Raw genomic sequence first — 23,398 nt, 5'->3', positions numbered from 1 at the left:
AATAAGTGATGGATAGCAGTAATGAGGGAACGCACCATAAGTGATTGGGCCCTATGTAAAGCTATAAACTTCCTATGGTGTTTACTCAAAAATTTGCCTTGTTTACTCTGAAAGCAATTTTCTGCGACCACTTGGTGGTGTGGTTTTCTGGCTGAAACTGTCTTCATCTTGTTTTCTTCCATGTTTTTACACTGACCCTCTGCCCTTGATCATTCAGCATGGACAATCTTGAAGCAGCAGTGGTTACTTAGCTGGTGGTCCATATAGCCTTATCAGTTATAGATCAAATGACCCTACATTATCACACATTGTAAAGACAAGCTCATCAATTTTCTTTTGATGAACATAAGTCAGCAAGCTCATCTAATAATTCTCTAGCTGTGGTGAGAGGGCTCATGTAAGAGTGTCCCTGGTGGGAACGTGGCCTGGTGTTTACTTTGAAAGACTAACCATCTGCTATCTAACTGTTAAGAGATGCAAATCTTGCATTGTTTATTTGGCTTTTTGATGTGGAATGTTTGCATTTATTATCAGAAAAGTGTGCTGATTTTAGCAAAGTATATTAAATTACATTACCATTCCTCAGTGCTGAGTGAACATGAAAATTAATTCACAACTTTTAATTTTTTTGCCTTTTAAACTTGAGATCCTTCCTCTGAAATGCAGTCATTGTATTTTATTTGAGATGTGAAGTGTATATCTTACAGTTTTATTTTTATTGGGTGAATGTGAGAGTCTAAAGATTCTTTATTTTCTCTAGGCAATCAAAATACAGGAATTTATGAAATGATAAGTTACAAGAGTTTCATGTGATATGATCAGTACACAGAATTAGGTCTTTCCACCTTTCTGTGGAAAGACTTATTGAAATTGTTCTGTTTATTAGGTCTTTCCACCTTTCTGTGGAAAGACCTATTGAAATTGTTCTGTTTATTATTATTATTATTATTTTTATTATTTTTCCGCCGAATGGTTTTTTGTTTTAAAAGTTATCGAAAAGATTTATGGTCCATAAGAATGCACTTCGTAAAAGATTTTTACAGTTGACCCTGCGTATATGACCTTTGACCCCTCAAGGAGTTACAACCCCTTTCGCAATAAAAGCTTGTTATCGCTACTCCTTCGAAACCCTAAACCGTAGAGATACGAAACCTTCACTAATGTCTTTGACTAATTTAGTAGACTCTTCAATCTATTCAGTGCGAAAGGTTGCATAAACCCCTTTAATTAGTTATTGCCCCTGAAAGTTTTTGATGGTTACGAATAATTAATTTTTTTCTAAACGATTAATCGTAGAGACATGGGACCAATAGCATTGGCATGTGTGACCTTTGACCTTGAAATTTATATAGATGTCAAAGGACAAGGTCATTCAAAATATGAGAAAATTAGCTTTTTAAATATCTCTTTTGTCTTTCAACATATACTGAATATCTTTGCATCTGTAATATGTCCTTCTAAAACTATTTCAAAGATTTCATTCTTGTCCCCCGAGCTTGACCCATTCAAAAGTTGTCACCCCTTGTGCAACAAAACCTTGTTATCGCTACTCCTCCGAAACCGTAAACCGTAGAGATTCCAAACCTTCGTCAGTGTCTTCGACTCATTTAGTACTCTCTTCATTCTATCATTGCGAAAGCATTCTTTGGTCCCTTGTATGAGTTGCTGCCCCTGAAAGTTTACGCTGCTTACATTTAATGAACTTTTTTTTAAAACGGTGTATCCTAGAGGCATGGGATTAACTGCATGGGCATGTTCGACCTTTGACCTTGAAATATAGGTCAAGGTCAAAGGTCAAGGTCATTTAAAAACATTAAAAATTCCTTATGTATGTGTAAAATATGGCAATTTACCAAATGACCTTGAACTTTGACATTGACCTTTCACCTTGACCTTGGGTCAAATGGAAAAGTAAGGACATGCATTCAGCTCCAGTATCAGGTAAAATCATAGAAAAGTAAAGATTTCTCTTTTTTTTTTTTTTTAATGACCTTGACCTTTGACCTTGACCCAAGGTCACAATCAGGCTTAAGGATGTGGAAGTAGTTACAATTCTTAGTTTAAAAGAGGCATAAAATAAATAATTAACCTCCCCCCCCCCCCCCCTTCTTAAAAAAAAAAAAAAAAAATCACATCAACAACAACGTAGAATATTTCTGTCAAATTCCAACCAGACCTCGGATCGACACCATATTTGGTACAATTGTAGTATAGACCTCAGAGAAAGTTTCTGGAGAGTTTTACGGTGAGTCCTATAAGTTTATAGAAGTCTTGAAGTTTCACGGCAAAAACTACAAGTTCTGTTGTGTTTGTAATTAAAGTGCAGGTGAACGAAGAAATGATCTAAACCTTTTATTGGCTATTTCTTCAGATGTCATTAGCAGCATTCGATTCTCCTGATATGATACGACATTTTAATACCAAGCATTCTCCCTTTCTTTTACATTTGGAATTTATTTGATTTTTCTTTAGAATTAATCAGTTTCCAGAAATAGCGATTTTCAGTAGATTAAAAACAATTCTCGCTTTCATTGTCGTCTTTCCCTTCTAAAAATGCATGTTGGGAGTTTAATTTGTGATACACATATTTAATTTAACCCAAAGAAATGCTTATTTAAATGTTTCATATTTATTTCAGGATATTCAGTCAGAAATGTTAAAATCCAAACCCGATCTTTTAAGCTTACAACAAAGCTATTTACAAAAAATTCAGCATGCTCACAATATCGATGAATCGGGCTACAGTCCATTAATAATTTTCATTAGGGAACAGTGTTAATGTTTTCTTACGCAGTCTGTCCCTTATTATTTAATATACTGCTTGCAAATTCAGGAACTATTTCCTTTTACGGAACTTCTTTCTTCCCCTACCGATTCTAAAAATACGCTTGCAATTATTCTATAGTCCTAAACATTTTAACATACTATTGTTATTGGAGTGCGTGGCCTAATGGTTAGCGCACCTGCCTTTCAAACTAAGGGTTTTGAGTTCGATCCCAGCTGGAGGAGGTTTTTTTTTTTTTTTTTTTTTTTATTGCATTTTTCTTCATTTTTTTTCAGCCCAAATGACACGGAAACACTTAAAAAGGTGGAAAGACCTCTAATTGTTCTCTGAACAATTAGTTTACTAGTTAAGAATTGATTTTGGTGAATGCAAGAAAGTTTTATACACTCCATCAGAATAGACTAATAAAAATGCACAGAGACGTTAATTATAAAGCACTTAGAAGCCAGTATTAATTATGCATCTAGTGATGAATACTAATTAGAGCTGTCTGCAGAAACTTGACTATATAGGGGGTTGATCCTCATCAAAGATAATATTCTCTGGGGAAAGGTGAAACAATATAGTGGAAATTATTCATAAATTTTGGTCAAATTATTCTGTGTTTAAAACCACTGTTGATGGATAAGGGTAATAATGATAAAACTAAAAATTTGACTTCTTGCATTTGAAGAAAATGGAGAAAAACAAATGATTCAGTATATGGTGCATTATTGTTGGTTTGTAAGATAGGCCTCCATTTTTAATAAGTCACTTTGCTCTAGGGGGAGTATTAATACCAGGAATTAACAGTGGAAGATTGAGAGAGATGCTAGGGTTAGGAAAGGTCAAGGACCTGTGAAAGGAAGTCGGACTATAGAAACCCAGCGTTGAAATAAAGCATGCAAAGGTTCTTTTGTAATTTTAGTTGAATTGTAAATAATATTCTTCATATTTTATGAGTAGCATTTTAACCAACCCTTTTAGATGTAAGCAAGGAGCTTTTGATCTTCATAAATTATTTTTGGATGTATTTAAGGCAATGCATCAAGATGTGTGGACTCTGCATGTCCATATGTCCTCTCCTCAGCATTTTTATGTGACACAATAACCAGATTACCTTGCAATCTGACTTCAGATTCACTTGTACATAGGGTCTCCCGCGTGGCACAGTGGTTAGAACATTTGCTGTAGAGTTGCGGAGTAAGGAGTTGATCCTTACATCATGGGTTGGAATCCCACTGCAGGACCTGGAGACCAGTCCTTCAGATGAGACCAAATAAATTCAGATCCTGTGTCGAAGTAGGTGCTGACACGAAAAAGATTTCTCAGTGCTCGAAAGCCAAAAGAGCTGAGCATAGGTCTAAATTTGCAGCCCTCCATCAGCAAGTGGTGGCATCTCAATATAAGTGAAAAATTCTTGAAGGGATGTGAAGCAAACCAACAAAACTCTTATACATAGATGATTGATGATGGCAAGTGGAAAACTTTACAGCTTTTGGGGACCCCTAAAAATGCCAAGGTCAAAAGTTATTGTAACTGCTGTGATAATTGTTAGCTCACCTGACCACAGGCTCGTGATCTTTTCTGATCAAAATTTATCTGTCTGTTGTTGTAGTAAGCTTTTGAAGTTTTTGTCTTCTTCTCCAGAACTACAGGACCAACTTCAACCAAAATTTGCACAGAGTATCCTTGAGTGAAGGGGTTTTAAATTATTCAAATAAAGGACCACATGCTCTTCCAAAGGGAGATAATTAAGAAATGGTGAAAATTGGTGGGGTCATTTAAATGCCTTCTTCTTGAAAACAAGGCCAGAAATGATGAAACTTATGTGAAAGCCTCATGACATACTTTAGATTGAAAATTGTTCAAATCATGACCAATGGGGTAGGGTGGGGACACAATGGGCAAAGTTTACACAAGAATATATAGGAAAATCTTTAAAACTATTCTTAAGAATCGCAAAGCCATGATCAGTCATATTAATAAGGAAGCATCCTCAGATAGTGGTAGATTCAACTTTGCTCAAATCATGACCCTCTGGGGTAGGGTAGGGCCACAATGTGTGATCAAAATGTTACACGGGAATATAAAGGGAAAATTGCTGATGAAGAACAGAAGTGACTCAGGGAAGCATTGTTGCCCATGGGCTTCTTGTGTTTATATGGTGTAATAATTCACAATGGGTAATCAAAGTGTTAATAGGAATATATATATAAGGAAAAAATATCTGCTGATGTGGAACAGAAGTGACTCGGGGGAGCATTGTGGCCAATGAGCTTTTTTGTTTATGTGGTGTAATAATTCACACATTTTTTTTTTAATTTACAGAGACTAACTGTGCTTTATATAGGCTAGGATAGTTTCACGGCCAGGAACACGTTAAGTTCCTGGACAGTACCGTTGTCAGAAACCTTTAAAGTTAAGCACTGAAACTGGTTCGTTGTCATGAATATACAGGTGAGGTTATGATAAAATCCGTCCGGTGTCATGCAAAAGATACAAGAATTAATACATAATGCCTAAATTTTAATGTTTTTGACAAATTCTAAGAATAAATTTGAATTTTGGGAAACAGATACAACATTCAGTATTCCATACAAAGATTTATGTATTTGATATCCACAATACATTTTGAGGAGTTTTGGTTGGCGATCACATGCCCATGAGTGAAGCCATGATCGTGAGGTGGTAAATTATATATTTCCTATATTTAATTCATCGAAATGGTACCTTTATTTTAAAATATGAAGAGAAACTTCATTTTCAATGTATTAGACAACTGACAGCCTTTTGTAGCTAACATGTTTTAAGAAATCGCAATTTATAAGCAAAAAGTCCGTTGTCAGTACATGTTAAGTTTATCTGGTCCGTTGTCATTTTTCTTAACATGTTAGTAAATCAATAAAATGCAACAGAAATGATCAAATATATGCTTTATTTTAAAAAATACAAAGCATATTACAAATATATTTGAATCTCGGGGTCGTCTTAAAACAGCTCACATCAACGTGCTAACTATTCAGCGGTGTTTTTATTTTCAATTCATTTTCTCTTAGGAACCTGCATCCTAGCTAGTATGCAAACATATACAATTCCTTGTATATCATCAGTATAACAAAATTAAAATGTTATGCTTATGTCACATGCCGATGGTCGGGCAACCAAATAATTTTTGTATCGTCGGCTGAATAAACATGATCGGCCGACACTAGTATCGGGCGACGCAGAGTAGTCACATTAATTCCTAGGAACACCGATACCTTTAAAAGTAAAAATATTTATAATTTGGCCAACCGTCGCCCGATCATCGTTCGCTAGGCCGCAGTTTGATTTTCATCTTCGGCCCACAGTTGTGCGAAAACCCAATTCCTAAATGTCGACCGACTGACGACCGACTTTAAAAACTGTATGCCGATGGTCGGCCGATGATCGAAGGTTGGTGGACGGACTATTCAATGAGTGCTTCAATTGAATCGGCCATAGACGCAAAAAAAAATTATAACTTGACCCGACTGACATACATAAAATTGGTCGGCCGACGAAAAAAAAAATCGGGCAAGACAACGGCCGATAATATGAAACTTATGTGGAAGCATCCTCAGGTAATGTTTGTTCAAATCATGACTTCGGGGGTAGGATGGGGCAACAGTGGGCTGTCAAAATTTTACATAGGATAATATAGGAAAAATCTTTAAAAATCTTCTTCTCAAGAACAACAAAGCCATATAATTGGTCATATTTATATGGAAGCATCCTCAGGTAGTGTAGATTCAAGTTTATTCAAATCAAAATTTAACATAGGAATACATAAGGGAAATCATTAAAAAATCTTATTCTCAAGAACAGCAGAAACGTGATTGGTCATCATAAAATAAAAGCATCCTCAGGTAATGTAGATTCAAATTTGTTCAAATCATGATCCCACAGAGGGGCCAAACAGGGGATCATAGTTAAACAAAGGGTTATAAAGGATATATCAATGAAAATTTCTTCTTTAGAAAACAAAGCCATTATTAGTCAGTTCAAAAGCATCTTTAGGTGGTGTAGATTCAAGTTTGTTCATGCAAATCATACCCCCCCCCCCCTCCTCACTTTAATATTTAAACTTTTTAATACTGAACTGATTTCTGCTATTTCCGAACCAAAGTGCTCAGGTGAGCGATGTGGCCCATGGGCCTCTTGTTTTCGGTGGATTTGTAAATGTAATTGGTGTGTAAATCACATTGACGTATCTCGTATGCTATTCATGTAGCGTGATTGTGACAGTACATTTTGTCGACCTGTTCATATTGTCGCCGGCGACGTGTACATACACTCACTAAGCATATTGTCGTCCATTAGTACATGTCGCATGACAATGCATGGCAATGTTTCCACCATTTCAGAACTGGGAGGGGGGCGGTTCAGATTTTTTTTTTTTGACAAGCCAAAAAAAAAAAAAATCGTTTGTGTGTGAAGGAGTTTTACTGTACATGTATAAGTTAATTATATTATTTAATCATGAAATGTTACCTGTGAACAAAATTGAGAGTATATACAGGTTAAAAACAAAACAGAATTTACAAGAGCAAAGAAAATGAAAAAAAAAAAAAAACGGAGGGGGAAGGGTGGGATAGGGATGGGGGAGGGGGTGGGGTGCGCCGGTGCTAGATCCGTCTTTGATTCTCGAGATTTTTAAAGAGTTTTTGTATATATTTCAACGGAAAACTTTTATCACCAATTGTGGCCCCACCCTACCTATGGGGGTCATGATTTGAACAAAATTGATTTTGTTTTTGTTTGTTTGTTGTTTTAATATCCCACTTGCCGGTGGAGGGCCAAAAATTTAGACCTATTTTCGGAACTCAGAGCCATTGCAAAGTGTGGGATCTTTTTCGTGTCAGAATCTAAAAAATTAAAAGTACACTTCATGTGTGTACTTTCACATAAGTATCATCTCATCTGATCCAGAAGTTCTTGAGAAGAAAATTTTGAAAGAATTATTCTTAAATATTGTATTAAAACTTTGAACACCTTTTGTAGCCCCACCTTTTCCCAGACATGATCTGAATAAAAATGAATCTACACTTTATAATAATTATAAAAGCTTTCACATAAGTTTTAACTTTTCTGACACAACGGTTCTTGAGAAAATTATATAAAGATGTTACTAAATTTTCACTAATTCTTAACTACACATGTACTTTCTTGAAAGAGGTCATGACCATTAACTTGAACTAACTTGACTCCCTTTATCCATGTTAGCTTTCTGGTAAGTTTGGTTGAAATTGAAATTGGCCAGTAGTTCCTGAAAAGAAGCTGAAAATGTGAAAAGTTTACCGACAGACAGACGGACGACACAAGAAGCTCACTAGAGCTATCAGTTCAGGTGAGCTAAAATATGTCAACCCCTAAACCAATTATATCGGCACTCGTATGAGAATTAAACAAAAAAAAAAATGAATTCCAGATAACTTTTCTACTGAACAAATAACTTACAATCTCATATCCATGTATATATAACGAGAAAAAAAGAATAGACTGATTTTTTCAGATATCTCAAGAATTACGGTATTCTGACATATCAAAGTCATGTAAACCAATGCTGGACACAGTTTTCTGAGCAACACCATTTCTCCCTACAATATTGCGAGTAATGTTAAATAAATACAACTTGTTTACTTATTTATCAGCCAAACGCTTTGTCTATCCTTCTGTTTGTCTAGCTCTCTGTATGTGTGTCAATCTCTCTCTCTTCACGACCTTAGTAAATATTCAACACAATATATCGGCGACAAAATGTGCCAATGGTCACAGTATATATTGTCGTCGACGACAAAACGTGCCGATTCTTGACTGTACATTTTGTCTTCCATTACGCAGGAGGAAAAAAAAGGCTCGTCTCGGTACAAATTGTCGCCGTCGACAATATGTATCGTAGGATGACGATATGTGCAGTCAGGGTAGGTACATTTTGTCGCCGACGACAATATGTACAAAACGACAATATGTACGTCACACCCCTCTTTTTGATGGCATGCTTAACGATACCTAAACAACATAAGATCGTAGTGTATACAATACAGCAGCGACAACGGACCGATGACAACGGACTGAATTTTCGTATCTTGTCATGACAACGGACAAAAATTGAAATAAATCAAAATTTTCAGTTTTAATTTGCTCTCAATTTTTCTGTAAAGGCTTACAACATGCCTTGATACTGTCTGCACCAATTGGTGTGTATATTATATTCTATTTACAAAAAATATAACATCTCAGTAGGAAAACGAATCAAATCCACAAGTGATTTCAACAGAGTTAATGTCGCCAACGCAAACTCTTCTTTTATTACTTGTTTTTAACGGCTGAAATTCATACAGCACCAAATAGGGTGTCAGCCCTGTTTCCCATTGCAATTTCAGACGTTGTTATAGATAATTTAACTTGAAAAATGCCCAGTATAACAAATTGAACTTGGTTGAATAATGAAGGGATCTGGGGATGTTGACCTACAATATGGCGGCCATGGGAAATAACTCTTGCTTAAATCACCTTGATGGAAAACCATCTATTTGCACCTAGTCTGACTAGATGTAAATTTTGCACAAAGTAAAAATACATACAAACACCCCCCCCCCCCCCCCCCACTCCCTGTTCACATGCACTAAAATACACTCAGGTGCAGAATTTGCTAATATGCACAATTTGCACACCCTGTGTAAACAGACGCATGTGAACCATGGGTTATGAGACCTTGTGTGTCTGTCAGTTTTCTAGTTTGTATAAAGTTAATGTAAGACGTAATTGCACAATATTTTATAAATCTATGACTCATTAAATGGAGTTAAAAACTGCAATGATAATGCACTTGATTTTACAAATATTCCACCATACTGTTCTCAGAAGTATGTGCCTCTTCAGTTCATTGTGGTTTTCTTGATAGCTTTAGCCACCAGATAACACAGTATTGAACACTTGTGATACTTTGAAAGGAGATAATGTTTCATGAAGTAAATCTGCCGCAGATCATATACATGGATTGGAAATTGGACTTTCCAGCACATAAATCGGAAAAAGCATTATTTTAACTGATTAGGTGTTTTATTGATTTCAAATACTACTGAGAAAAACAATTTTGATGACTTCTACCTTTGGCAATGTGTTTGATGACTTCTACCTTTGGCAGTGTGTTTATTTTGTTTTTCTAATGTAAATGGATCTCCTCGTGTGAATTTTCATTAAATCATATTAATTATTCATTAGTTTCATTCCATCCTTCCAAGTTGATATAACTGATTGCTGTACATCAAAGTTCAGTGCTTTTTAGCACAGGACAGGTTATATTCAGGCCTGTAATGTTGTTGGGTTACAATTAATATTTATTTTTTTATGAGAGGAGGGAGCTTCTATTCATGGCCCATAAATCTGAAAATAAAATGGGATGATTGGAGTGATAAAAAAAGAATAAAGAATTACAGTTCAACTAACACATGTTGAGTATCCTGATAATGTTTTAGACATTTATTTACTGCTTTAATTATTGTCTTCAAATTTTTGGATTTGCACAAAAGGCACCTTATTCTTACTTTCTTCACAAGAAAAAAAGAACAAATAATGGAAAATGATCACTTACATTCATTGCAAAACACTTCAGAACTTGATTTTGAAGACATATTTAGAGATATGTATACATAGTTCTACAGCTGAAATTGTAAAGCTTTACTAAATCCAAAGGTTAATCAAGTCACAGAACAGTGTGGGGGCATTTGAAAAATTCTGATATTTGTTAAAATTATTAGCCATTTCTCAGCTGTTTATGTTTTTTATACCACTAAAAAGATCTTGAAAATGTATTTACATTAGGACATCTTTTTTAGCATATTTATTTAATGTTTATGACAACCAAAAAATGATTTGACAGTCGACTTGTGTGCATGGAAATAGGATGCAATAAGCCAGTTTAGGAGGAAGGGTTAGTGTCCTCTTACACTGAAGAGTGCAGTGGGCTTTTTTATACTGGCCACACAGGCTTCTATGCATCTGCTACTTACAAATCACCCAGAGGAGGCAATAGAATTTGACAGAATTAAAGCTCTTGTCATTTTCTAGATTACTTGAGTGTTACCAAATGGACCCTGTAAAATGAGGAGTCTTTTAGAACTGCATTACTGGCCTGATCATTAGCTGGGGCTTGTTAAAGAATACATTCTACACAATTTCATTAGGACTTGTCATTGTGTTCCTTCGGTAAATATATCACAGTTTGGCAGATAACAATTTTGTCATGGTCAATAAAGATTTTGACATTGCCAGGCGTCCATTACTTAATTGTGCGTCAGCTTTGCATTCTTTTCTCAGGATACATGGTTCTTAGCTATTCCACTTCTAGATGCAGTTTTGATGAACATAAGTAATTAGTCCAGGGATCATTATTTTTGTAATTTGATGTATGTATATAGACATAAGTAGGCATTTTGTTAAATTGGGGTAGGGATATATATGAACAACCCCACCCCACCCCCCAAAAACATACAATTTGAATGCACTTTCAAGATTCACTTGTATGCAAAAGAGAATCTTGTCTTCATCCATAACATGTCATGTTCTTTTGAGAATTCAGCTGTTTTATAGCCTAACTAATAGCATTGAGTTGATTAGTGTAATTCTGTTATGTAGAGTGAAATTAATGGACAGCCATTCCATTTAACACAGATTTTGATTTAAATTTTCAATCAAAATCATGTTCCCACCATGAGAACTACAGTTCTGGATGGTGAACAGATGAAAGGGAACATCCTTTAACAAGATTACTCTGGTGCTGCAAAATAGATTCAACTGACCAAAACCATACTTGATCCAATATAGTCCAGGAAAAGCCTGTGCTTGTGTCCAGATATCGAATTATGTGTCTTTTAACACGAAGATAGGGCCTAGTGAAACGTAATTACACAGCAATAACCTATGGGGGTGATAACCACATGAGCTTTGAACTGTAGAATCCTTTCTTGTCCATGGTACTACTAGATCAAGTAACAGAGGACGTCAGCCATATTTCTTATCAAGTCGGTCAACTGCACAGATTCTGAAAAAAAAAATGCTATTTGTCTGTTTTTCATTTTCTGAAGATTTTTGGAAGAGGTGGGGGGGGGGGGGGGGGATTAATGATGCTGAATACTGTTATTGCATTTATACTTCGAAACATTTATCTTATGACTATGAAGTATTGCATGATAGTCCTTGTAGAAAGTAGTTTTCTGCTTTCTTGTTTTTCTTTGAAATGATGATATGGTCTCCATTGTTGCATTATAAAGTTTCCATAAACTTGTAATTAGAATAATTGTGAGTACAAGGTGTGTGTTATGGTCCCCCCTTCTCCATCCCCCATTAGTTCTTAAACTTGAGAAAAGTATGACTTCAGTTTTTGAAAAATTGAGAAAATAGGACTCTATAGATACATGAAGACTCATCCTCTCTGATAGGAGCTTGGGGTAGACCTTAATTCCTAGAGAGCTTCCAAGTACAATATCTGTGGTCAGGGATCTAACATGGATATTTCTTTGAGGTTGATTTGCTGTATTTTTTATAGACCAATTGATAGAAACACTAGCTGATTGATTAGTTTTATGATATATAAGCTATTTAAAATCTGTGTTGGGAAAAACTGCAATTTAAATTTGATTTAAGAACTCATGTAAAATGCAAGCAATTATTTGTTCCATTTATTTTAGTTCCATTGTATTTATTGAAAAGTGGAATTGATGAAGTAAATGATGTGTGAGACCATATATTTGAGTAATTAATTGATATAATGAGAATGTTTAATGCCCGTGTTTGTCAATCCATCTTAAACTCATGCATTCAGGAAAAACTGATGATAAGGCGGAAAATTCAGTTTACCAATTATTCATGAGAATGGACAATCAATTTTTCATAGAACTGGTTATGGAGCGTATACTTCTCATATTCAGGTATTTTTTTGCGCACATTAATGAGATGTTTTGCAAGTTGAACTTCATTCTCTATATATTCACAGTTCCCAGCTTACAGCAAAGTCCAATTTCATATATATATAGGAAGAAAGAGCCTAAATCTCCCCCCTTCTGGGCTCTTTCTTTCTCTTTGAGGGAGGTGGTAGTACACTAAGAGAATTAGCTCACAGGAAACATTTCATGATGCATGTGCTAGCTAGGTGATGTTGGTTTGGACATTTTTGGACAACCACCAGATATGTGACTGCAGATGAATAGTGTAATCAATAAATGTAGTTGAACAAAGGTTATACGGTCATTCTGTTAAAGTATTGGAAAATGTATAATTTATTACATATATTGCCAAGTAGGTGTTGATCAGGAAGAGTCGAAGTCCTAAAAGATTTTTCCACTCCACCTGCAGACTCCTGTAAAAAGGACAGAAATGGGAACCAAAGAAGAGGATCAGACATTGTTGAAATGACTTTGATCTTTGTCTAAATACAGGTGCATTAATTAACTTCCCATCCTTGTGAGTATAGATCTGCTGATGAGGCAGGTTTCCTTGATGCTTTCAAGAGTTTGTTCATTTGTAAATTGAAATTTAGAATACTTTCAGTACAGGGTCAAAATAAAATTCTTGTTTGTTTGGATTTGACGACTCCTGGAAAAAAAATTTATTGCCCAAAAATAAGAATTATTTTTTATTCAATCAATTCTTGGCCTGTTATCACATGTGCTAACCAAACACTTAAACAGCATCAGAACTTAGCAAAAACTGGGTTCTTGGTTGATGGGAGATTTTTTAAAGAAATTCAGAAAATAATGTGTGCACTCTTATCAAGATTTTTATCAACAGTTTTTAATAATTAACTTCAATTTTGGAAGAAAAAAAAGTTCTGTCCCTTCTTCCCCCTAGACGGCAATTACAAACAAACAATTTTTTAAGGATGGCCTAGTCCCATATATATGTGATAATGTCCTAATAATTTCAAACTCAAATGATGTGTGCTATCTTATTTAATTATCTTAAAGTTGCTGAGTGATAGAAATTTTTTTTTTATTTTCTGCAAAGGGATTGGGGGAACAGGTATATTTAGCAAATTAAAACTTACAGAACCTACAAACAGCCTATCTGACTTTTATACATGTAGAAAGCTTAATTGACCAAGGAAAGAATAGCAAGATAACAATCTCATTGTAAATTCTGTTTTGTTAAAAAAGATTAAATATATTTGGCTTTCTATTTTGGGCTTTAATAGAAACTAAACAACAACACAGGTATTTAATTGGAAAATAAACACACATCAGCTATTTTCTGGTAATGACAGTGGGTTTTGTTACTAGCACAATGGCAGAGCTTTAAAATTTTCTCAATAAAGCAGCCTCCAGCTATGTCAAGTCTTGATGCTTGGAGATGTGAAACACAGTAAATGTAAAAAATCTGAGAGAAAACTCAAATCTATCTAGATTTAGTTTCAGCAAATAGACAGTAATTATGGCTTTGCTGGCAAGGCAGAGAGTGAAAGAAGAGAGCTCTCTATGTTAAAAGCTGTTTTAAATTAATGTTGAAAACTAGCTCAGCTGAAGGAAAATTTTTGTTTGAAAAATGTGTGCTGTAACGGAATGACAGCAGTAATAAAAAGAAGATGGATAAAAATCTTTTAAAGTAGCAAAACATTTTTTTTTTTTTTTTTTTTGCAAAGGGAACCATCTGTAAATGAAACATTAGTATATATAAGAACTAACATGATTAAGTCTTGCTTTGTTGTAAATGGCATGATCAATTTTCAATGAAACAAGATATTGGATCACTGATTATATAATTTTTTCTGACAAATTTGTTTCACATCTCATAATTATATATATACATAGAGAGAGGGAGAGAGAGAGAGAGAGAGGGTGTTTATTTGTTGGATAACTGAGGAGCTGTAATTTTAAAAAAATCCAATAAACATTAATGATTCTAAATTAAACAAAGCAATTGAAGTATAATTTTAGGATTTCATAACATTAAGGGACGGCTTATTTAAAAAAAAAAAGTAGGCAGGACATGAAATCTGAATGTTTGTCATGTGGAGAGGTGATGATAGACCACTGCATAAATTGACCGAGTTTGATTTGTCACTGCCCTTGGCAATTTTCGTAAATATTTCAAATTGATAAGACAAAAGTCTTAAAGTTAATCAAGGTTAACTATCTGGAAAACCATGGGGCAACTGAATATACAATTCCAGTTTGAAGATGTGGATGTCGTCTACACTATATTTATGAAAATAAGGTTCATTTCATGTACACTTTGTTCAGTCATCAACTCTTTAGTAATAGATATAACTAAGGTTTGTGTCATCTACACTACAGTTACAAAAAAAAAAAAGGTTCAATCATCAACTCCTAAATCATAACTGTAAAGTTCATGTCATCTACATTATAGTTATAAAAATAAGGTTCAGTCATCTACCCCACAGATATTAAGTTCATGTCATCTACTATATTGCATAATACTTGTAATAAGGTTCATGTCATCTACTCTATAGTTATAAGGTTCATGTCATGATGTACTCTAAAGTTATACATCTCTGAGGTTCAGGTCATCTACTCTATTGTTATAAGGTTCATGTCATGATGTACTCTAAAGTTATACATCTCTGAGGTTCAGGTCATCTACTCTATTGTTATAAGGTTCATGTCATGATGTACTCTAAAGTTATACATCTCTGAGGTTCAGGTCATCTACTCTATTGTTATAAGGTTCATGTCATCTACTCTATAGTTATAAATCTCTGAGGTTCATGTCATCTACTCTATAGTTATAAATCTCAGAGGTTCATGCTATCTACTCTATTCTTATAAATCTCTGAGGTTCATGTCATCTACTCTGTAGTTATAAATCCCTGAGGTTCATGTCATCTACTCTATAGTTATAAATCCCTGAGGTTCATGTCATCTACTATATTGTTTTAAGGTTCATGTCATGATCTACTATAAGGTTCATGTCATGATATATCCTATTCTTATAAATCTCCAAGGTTCATGTCATCTACTCTATTGTTATAAGGTTCATGTCGTCTAAAGCAATTACAAAGATAAGGTTCAACATGTTTAATTTTGAAGCATGCACCAGTTGCTGTAGCTGTTCAGTGTTTTGAATGACATATGCAACAATATTTATTACTTATTATATCCTTTCAGAATTTAATGCTGACTTTAATGTTAAATTACAGGTGTCATCAAATCCTTGATTTAAACATTTCAATAACCGGTACATTTTCTCTGGGAAGAATTTATTGTGAAAAAAAAATCAGAAAATTGTCGACTCTAGGTATCTAGTTTCCTACAAAAGGTACAGACAGTAAATCATATAAGAGGCTGCTGAGATTACAACAATCTTGTCAAGTCCATGATATATGTCAGACATTTTGTAGAATCCATGACGGAGTGTTCCTGCGGGATTGTGATAAAGCTCAGACACCGACTTCATTCTTCTATTCTGAGACGGATTTTTTTTTAATGAAACGCCATTGATTACAAAGGTTTATGAAAGATTTATGATTTGTGAGTTTAAAAGAAACGACAGGTAACCAGAAGGGTTGAGAAATTCTTTAGTCCATTTGTACAGGCCATTACTTGTTCACAGATGCTGAGTTCTGCACATATGTTCCATCGTTTCTTCTAAACTGTCTTATGAATGGTGTAAAATGGTGTAAATCTGCTGACCTTTTGGAGTATCTGTTGTTATTTATAGGACAGGCAAGATAAAAACTAGTTTATGTTTTAACAGAAATCCAGTGCATCTTTCCTCAAATATCTAAATCTCCTGCTGTGTCCTCTTCACCTTGAGTAATCTACTGGATTGATAAAATATCTGAGTCAAGAGATTTTCCTATTTCTGTTTCAAAGACCAGAAAAGTTAAGGACCCTCTATACACTGCATACTAAAGAGTTCTAATTCCATGGTATTTTTATGCAGTTGGAGTGATCTGCCCTTATAGATCTTAACTCAGATTAATCAAGTCTAGAGTGTTTCTCAATTTGTAATCAATTTAGACATTCTAAGTATTTTATTACACCAAGATGAATTAACTGAACACTTCATTTTCATGCATTCTCCCCATTTAAGTAAGCAACATTGATATCTGTTTATTTGTACTTTGTTTGAACTTAGATTTCTTTCAACATTTCTCCTAGGGTAAATGACAGGTACCCTTCATGTAAAATTTTTAATTTTCTCAACATCCAAAAAACTTTTTTTTCATTAGCATATAAGGGTGCTTAAGAAGATGCTACTTTTCCTATGTTTTTGGTCTGGATTTTTCTTTTCTTCAATAAACCCTTGATTTACACATTTCAGCAACCTGTAATGCATAATTCTTTAAGTTCAGTTTATTTGTTTTTTAGAGAGGGTTGCCATGGTTGCAAGAGAAATTTCTATGAAATTCTATGAAACACTACTCTCCTCTTGTAACTTAAGTCTGAATTCAATAAAAGTTGGTACAAAGTAGACTACACTAAGATACATAATTCTGTTGAGCATTTTTTTTTTTTAAATTTTTATTTCAGTGAATGGTGTTGCCATGGTTAATAAAAGTATTTTGAATTTTTTTAAAAATGCTTAGCTCCTCTGCTCCTGAACTATAGATTTGTTCTGATTTCGATTAGGGATGTGTGATTTCATCAGTATACCGGTATATTGTAATTTTTAATTGCGCGATAAGTATCTTGATATGGAGACTTGCATACCGGTATTTTAATATGTGAATAAATTATAGATTCCGGAAATAAATTTTTTTTTTGCTCAAACTTTTCAATTACAGTTAAAGGAATTGTAAAAATAAGTTGTAAAACAGAAAAAGACAGCAACATCCTAGCATCCAATCATACTTTATTAACATATAAAAATTAAAAATGAAAAAAGTAAAGTTATGTTGACACACTGTATTTGTTAGAAAAATAATGGAAATTCATTTGAAATATTAATAAAAATTGTGTGTAAATTAAATTGTTGTGTTTAAATTATATTAATATCGTGATATTTTTGTGAAAAAATCATGATATATCAGGATAAAATTTTTTTGGCATATAATAGCTCATCTGTAATCTGTAATTTAAATAAGATTTCAAACTATACTTTTATACACAATGCTGTGTTTTTTTTAAATTTCAAAGAACAATGTAGAAACAGTGTCTAATCATAGAATAATGTTTGAAATATTAAAGAAATTACTTCTACAATATATGTCCCCTACAGTACATGTCTATTTTCAATAAATTTAAACCTGGTACACAAGTTGACTAAAATAAGGCTCATAATTCTGAATTATTGGTAATATTGCAATAGCTACTAAAAAAGGGAATCCTTGAAAATCTTTCAGTGTGCTACTCTATTTTTGTTTTGATTTCAACGAAACTTGAAACAAGTTGAGAAACCATGAGGATCGATACATCATTCTGTAAATGTAAAAGTAAATTTTTTTTCAAGTCCAGGTGATTCTGTTCCCTTTCAATTGTAAAAGGACAAATCGGTAGAGCTACAGTCTTATCAGAAACTTCTGGTTACACTTTTCTCTATGCAAGAACTCAGAATATGATTATCTTAATTGTTTTTATCCCCTCCTCCCTGAAAGAATGAGGGCACATTTGTATGGCATTTGGGAGGAACCTGCATGGGTGCACTTGAAAAGTGAAAATTTCATTGATCTGTCACATGAAATTTTAGCATTCTTTTGATGTATCGTGTTCCTGTGAAATAGGAAAGGGAAATATTTTCCCAATATTGTGTTCTGATTTTCTAAAATATATCTTGAAATATGGCTAGATGATCGAGTCATTTGGTACAAAATGTTACATTTTTAAACATGTTTTTAAAGAAAAATTGCTATCTCCGGGTCATCTCTCTGTGATTTTATAACATTATTAATTTGTCATTTAAATTCAAAGAAACTAGCAAACATTTGTAAAAAATGGAAAGAAGACCCAGAGACCAAAAAGTGAACTTTTTTTAAAAAAAAAATTTCCATTGTGTAAATGCGTTGCTTCAACAATTGTCATTTTAGAATCCATATTGTTTGTGTAGCGATGATGGCACAATAGTATGTGTTACCAGTCTCAGGAATCAAGAAGTTTTGTTCAGTCCTTGCATGGAGCATTTATTTTTTTAATTTTTTTATACAAATAATTAATTTGTTTGTCAATTTGATTTTTAATATTTATTGATTTATTAAAATGTTATAATGGATAAATTTTGGTTCAATTTCACCAAGAGTGCAAGCATTAATTCTTCTAATCTACTGAATCTTCAATATAACTGCATTTAACGATTATAGGCTGTTAAATATGTTACAGGTGTTTATTATTTATGTGATGTGTTACTATGCTTTCATCACTATTAAGATAAGAGGACTTGAATATTACTACTTGACAAGGTATTTCAGTGTAAATATAATATTTTAGTATGTGTGTAACTTTGTAGAGTCTGTCTAGCTATATAATGGTCATCCGACCAAATCTTGGACATTTAAACTTTAAATGTTTCATACACATGATATTCCTGCAGATCACCCACCAAATATGCCCATCTTTCTTATAGGGTCTATATTGTAGTTTTATTAATCCTTGCATCAGGATTTGCATGAATTTTTGTGGTCAATGAGACCACATGCACATTTGTTTTCACATTAATACTGGGGTTTAAGTGCTTCTGGGTTTAAAAAAAAAATGAGGCTTCTTATTAAAAAGAGATATTTATGTTTCAATGAAGAATGAGTGTTTAGAAACTGGTGTTTCATAGCTTGCTGTAGAATGCCCTAGGCTTGAGTTGCATACCATTCTGAGATCATCTTGTCACTTGACCACTTTTATGAGAATTTAACTTGAGCTATACGTGAAATACATGTATGATTATTGTTATTATGCATTTTAAAACTTTGCTGCAAGCATTAACATTGATCTCATTCAGTTATTCTTCTAAATTTCATATAGAATTTTTCAAGTATCTTAATTGAGAGTAATACATGTTTAAAGTAAAGAACAACAATAGATCTTGAAGTCAGAATTTTCTCTTGTGGGAAGGATGAATGAGTCATCTTGATAACCTTGAGAACTTCTATAAGACCAGGAAAAATTATAGACTTCAAAGATTATGTAAGGTGCAATCAAAATTCAATACATATTCAAATATAACAAGAATAGTGCAATCAGATGCAGTATCCTAGAATGAATGTACAAAATATACTAGTATACAAGTAAACAAATTTTCCAGACCACTTTTAAAAGTATGGCCCCTAAAATGTGTAAATTTTTCAATTATTTAAAAGTATTAATGGATAATTCTATGGCTGTATAATGAAGTCAACTATTGATGATTTTACAGTTCCAACCATCTTCATCAATTTCCTCCCCTCCATTTTAAAGGGGGGGGGGGGTGGTCACCCATGTCCACATGTCTGTTAGTCCCATGTTGCAATCAGTATTCACACAAAAAAGTTTGACAGATTGAGATCATCATATATACAACATAAAATGGTTAATGATTAATGTGTGTACTTGAATTGTTTTTGGAGGCCATGGAATTAAATGTAGTGGGCTAAGCCCTGTGTTCTGAGCATTACTTGTGAATGCATTCATGTTTGCACCATGGGTTAAAAGGTTTGGCTTGAATTGCTTTTAGGGTCTTTGGATGTGACTGCTAAATAATAAATATTTGTTTTCCCTGCAATAACTTGGAATGGCATGGACATCCTGGATGGTCTGAAGAAATGCAAGGCTGATTCTTTTTTTTCAGTCACAAAGCCAGATGTTCAAATTTTCGTCACAAATTAATCTGATTTAAAGCAAAAAATTGTCATTGGAGTTTCATGGTCAGAATATGTGACAGGTGTTATTAAAAGTAGATTTGTTTTGCGAAACCTGGAGAGTGGTCTTAGCTAAAATGGTTTAGGCTGGGGTATATGACATGTAGCAAAGGAATTTGTGTCCTTTGGACAATTACTTTATTTCTTAAGTCTTTCTGTGATACCTTGCATAATTTTTAGGCCTTCAATCATCAAATCTTGTCATTTAATGCATTGTTGTAACCAGAATATAGGTCACAGTGACCTCATTGTGAAATTTGATAGTTTTGCCATGTATAGCGATATCATGTTCAATATATATTGAACATATATTGAGGCATTAGAGCTAGTGGATATCTTGTCCGGAAGTTATATGTCAAGACTAATCAGTAGGCACTGGCTCTGATTTACATCTGGAAGTATATGCATGCTGGCCTTTAGTATTCAGATTTTGTAATTCAAGACATAAAAAGCATTTATTACATTTAGACCCGTTACAGCAGTTAGATTTACAAACATGAGGGCTTTGTAGCAATTCTAAAAAAAAATGATATGCATAATACGCATACATCATATATTGCCCTTAACTTTAAAAAAAATTGACATTATGTAATTGTGCTGTCTACTTTCAATAATATTAAATGTTTAAACATATGAATAAATAACTTTTTAAAGAATATGTTGAATATGTTCTTTCAGTTGAAGTCTGCTGACATTCTCACTGCACAGGTGCTCCTTCTGTATTATGGTGGATATTGCTCCAATATGTTTTACAGACTATAAAGCCTCAAAGTCATAAAATCTGGTAATCTGTAAACATTCCTAAGTTTCATTTCCTGGTAGAAATGTGTTAAAGATGTGTTTATATATTTTCACTTGTACTTTAAGTTAATTTTAGACTCTGTATGAACCTGTAATATGTTCGAAGAGTTGTTTTATTTTTTGTAACACGTACATCTCTACAATTGTATATACTACATTTCTATTAATTTTGTCAGCTGTTTCAACAGGTTATGTAGAGACTTTAAAACTACATAAATTAAAAAAAAAATGCTGTTAATATCGTCAATGAGCACAAGAAAATATGCAAATATACTATCCATCCTGCATAATTGTTCAGCTCATTTCATTTCCACGTGGTCATGTTAAACCCTGATCACATCTTATGTAATGATTGATTGGCCAAGTCACTCATCTCAGTGACATTAATAAGAGCATGCAGGCTTAGAACAGTTATCTATTAGTTAAACATAATTAGTCCCAATCTGTGACTCTGTGTATAGATCATTATCGTTTGTTCATTATGGGACTGCCAGAATTAGGTACAACTCTGGGGTGGTGTTGGAATAAAATGCATGCTCTGGTGTAAAAATTGTGCACACCACACGAGACATTTGATGTTTATGATATGTATTGCAAAATCTGTGTTATGTTTGAAGTATGTGCCACTTTGTTTGAAATTGAATGAACTTGCTTTAATTACTTCCTTATTAGATTTATTGAAGTGGCTAGATGTTCCTGTTTTATAACTTTTTTATCTGACTTTGCATTTTATATTGTTTTAAACATATAAAGATGTATTTGCCAATGGGGAAAAAAAAATAAATGTATAAAATTATTGAAATCTTTTTTGACTCAAAAGTAGGACAGTTGGTAGAAAGAATGTGTGAGTGGTTTTAAATATATTTTTTCCTCTCTGTCAGCAAGAAATTGAGTAACATTGTAAGTAGATTATACCATTAGGTAACCCTAATGTGTTAAAGGGATTGCACTCTATGACTGGATTTTACATTAGATATTATACAGCCTTAGTGACAAAATGTGTATTAAAAATCAGCTTATTTCTGTCGGGTAATATATATGCATAGGTTTGTATTTCAGTACAGGTTATTTGGTTGAACTGACCAAACAAGATTATTACATCCTCAATTGAAATTTTTATATAATTGCATGTACAGGCATCCACACAGGGTGAAGCTGCGTATAATACAAACTGGTGACATGCGACAGTTTATTTATTAATCCTGAACTGTTATGTTTATGTAGACGTATATGACATTTCCTTGATATGAGCCGTTACAGAATATGCTTGTTTGACATCCTTTACATAATATTGACAAATACCTCGTGTTACTTGCATGTGCTGATCACGACAATTTTGCTTGAAAAATAAACTCTACTGACAAAAAGCTTTTTTTTTTTTCAAAGTAAATATTAGTTGTTCTCAGTTATTTTCCTTAATTGTAAAATTTATGTATGATGTCATTAATTGTTATTGTAAATACATGTATAAAAATGTCCTGACATATTCTTCTTTTTTTTTTATTCTTGTGGTTTTTGTTGTGAATTTCAATTAGATGTTGGTATTATTTTTACATACATCATCTTAAAATAACTTAAAGGCCATTGGACTTTGTTTCAAATTTAGATGAAAAATTTCCCTTTATTTAATTTATTCACTGTAGATAGATACAGTGACATAGCAAATCCCATTTGCTACCATAACCTTACTGCCAAAACAACCACAGATTTGGGGTTTGGTCAATAATATTTCACCTAGTTTAAAATTGCAATTTAGATGGCAGAATATGTGCGACTATCAACACAAAAAGGACGGTACGAGAGAGACAATGGGTGTTCATTGATTTTAGCCATAATCGATGGAAGGATATGCTTGCTGGCTATATTAATCAGCTGTTTAGTTAAATTACTTCGGAGTCCTAGTTATGATATTTACTTTGTGTGGAGATGACGGGTATTCTATTGATTTGTCTATGTCAGAAGTTTCCAAAAAGCCTTTGTCCCACATTTCAAACAGAGGGGGGAAAAAGACATGCTTGACTAGAGCTGTT

General features: G+C 33.5%; 1 long non-coding RNA gene across 3 annotated transcripts in view; it reads left to right on the top strand.

Annotated features, from left to right (window-relative positions):
- Nucleotides 1–22,844, top strand: part of LOC133203030 (uncharacterized) — a 64,270-nt gene extending 41,426 nt beyond the window's left edge. For all 3 annotated transcript variants that reach the window (XR_009723328.1, XR_009723327.1, XR_009723326.1), the window contains one exon: nucleotides 21,246–22,844. This is a non-coding gene — a long non-coding RNA (uncharacterized LOC133203030). The remainder of the gene's footprint in view (nucleotides 1–21,245) is intronic.
- The last annotated feature ends 554 nt before the right edge of the window (nucleotides 22,845–23,398 follow it).

This window comes from Saccostrea echinata, unplaced genomic scaffold (genome assembly GCF_033153115.1).
Source record: "Saccostrea echinata isolate AGI-Se365-2 ecotype Australia unplaced genomic scaffold, CSIRO_AGI_Sech_v1 ptg000047l, whole genome shotgun sequence".
NCBI lineage: Eukaryota > Metazoa > Mollusca > Bivalvia > Ostreida > Ostreidae > Saccostrea > Saccostrea echinata.
This window is presented reverse-complemented; position numbering and strand designations above follow the sequence as displayed.